The sequence below is a fragment of the Corvus brachyrhynchos genome, unplaced genomic scaffold, assembly GCF_000691975.1.
Source record: "Corvus brachyrhynchos isolate BGI_N302 unplaced genomic scaffold, ASM69197v1 scaffold65, whole genome shotgun sequence".
Lineage (NCBI taxonomy): Eukaryota > Metazoa > Chordata > Aves > Passeriformes > Corvidae > Corvus > Corvus brachyrhynchos.
This window is the reverse complement of record NW_008238365.1, coordinates 1,950,708-1,952,432: the sequence shown is the minus strand read 5'-3', so window position 1 is coordinate 1,952,432 and position 1,725 is coordinate 1,950,708. Positions and strand designations below refer to the sequence as shown.

Genomic DNA, 1,725 nt, shown 5'->3' with positions numbered 1-1,725 from the left:
CGGGGAGGGAGAGCCACGCTGAGATGCCCCGCGCTGGGCCAGTGTCCCCTCTTAGCAAGGACATCCCACCTCACTGCAGCGAAACGTCCCTGCCAGCCTCCCCCTGCCCATACCCACTGGAAAGGCAGGATCAGAGCCCTGGGATACAGGGAAGTTGTGTCCCACAGAGGTTGATGTGGCCACCCCACACCCCAAAATCCTCATTCCCCCCGTGGTAAAGAACGAGAGACACCAGAGGCAGGAGCGAGGTCGGGAGTGTTTCTATTGGATACAGGATACACACAACAGCTCCCGCGGAGGTTTCTGTACCGTAACGGGGAAAAGATGGGGAAAAAAGGGGGTTTGGTGAATTTCTAAGGGGTTTTCCCTTTTACTGAACAGCGGGAGGAGAAGTCCAGATGCCGGCAGCAGCCCTCGCTCAGCCCGGCTGCTGGGAATGGGGGGGTCCCACCAGGCCAGAGCTACATTCGTGGATCATCCCGAGGGAACCGCACTGAGGGCGAGGGGCTGGAAGACAAAGCCACGCTCAGCTCCAGGGATTGTCCTAGTGGATGTCCTGTGGAGACTCAGGGCCCATCCCTGCTGCCTTCCTTAGACCTGGATTCCCTGGGATCACCTGGAGGAGAAGGGGACACGGAGACAGGTCCTTCACGGAGGGAAGATGTGAGAGCAGCTGCGTTGCCAGAAGAGAATCCCAGACCGATCCACTGGACACATCCACGGTGGGGAACGTCTCCAGGCAGCTGGCTTCAGCTTCCAGCAGGAGGAAGGCAACGCTGGGAGTAAAGTCTGTCACAAAGAGAAGCTGCAGCGAGGTTTGAAGCGAGTCAAGTCTTCCAAAAGAACAGCGAAAAGAGAAAAGCCTTGAGAAACTAAAAGAAAATCCCAAAACCCGGTGCCAGCAGGTCCCATGTCTGTCCCTAAACTCCCTCCCAGCACATCCAGGCCCTGCAGGGTGAGGCAGCGCTGGGGAGATGCTCTTCCAGGCAGAGAGGGGAAGGAAAAGCAGGGCTGGGATAGCACAGGCAGCCCACGTTGGGAGCAGCCCCACGGCGCAGTCCTGGAGCTGATCCCGGCGATCCGGCTGGAGCAGCAGCTCGTGGAGCACGCACAGGGCTGAGGTTTGATCCTCCTCGAGTCCCAGCTCCGTGGATGCCTCCAGGGCTGGGGCAGAGGGGCTCGAGGGCACCTCCCCAATCCCTGTGCACAACGATGCAAAACACTTGGGAATGAGACCTTTGGATTAACTGTTTAATACACTTTGTGCACGTGTGCGTTCAGCAAAGAGGCAACTGTGAATCGTAAGGCGGTTGAGACATTGGCAGGGCCTGGGAAGAGCAAAAAGCCCGGGACTGGGACCAGGCACCCCCTTCCTGCTTCTCCTCGTCCCCATTCCACACACAGAACCCACGGAGAGGAGAGGAACGGCCTCTTGTGCCCTCAGCTCACACACGAGCTGCCAGCAAGAGCCAGTCCGGGAGCTCCCTCCTGCCTGGCAGAGGGAAGAGGGAGAATCCAGCTCTGGGAATGCTCTGGAATTCTCCCAGCTCCACTTTCACTCCAGGCTGGGCTCGTTGTGTCCCTTGTCCCCGGCACTGCTGGATCTGCTTTCCTGAGCCTGCCAGTGCCAAGGTCTTTTAGTGAGAGGGACGATCAGTTGAGGCTCCATAGCTTCAATATTCACACAGGCAGGGAGCTGGGCCCTTCTGCTCCTCATGGATATCC

General features: G+C 58.6%; 1 long non-coding RNA gene across 1 annotated transcript; it reads right to left on the bottom strand.

Annotated features, from left to right (window-relative positions):
* Positions 1–238: 238 nt before the first annotated feature.
* LOC108447141 lies at positions 239–1,719 on the bottom strand. Its single transcript, XR_001862541.1, has 2 exons — positions 617–1,719; positions 239–507 (listed from the first exon to the last, which is right to left on the bottom strand). It is a non-coding gene; the product is annotated as an uncharacterized LOC108447141 (long non-coding RNA).
* Between the last annotated feature and the right edge of the window lie 6 nt (positions 1,720–1,725).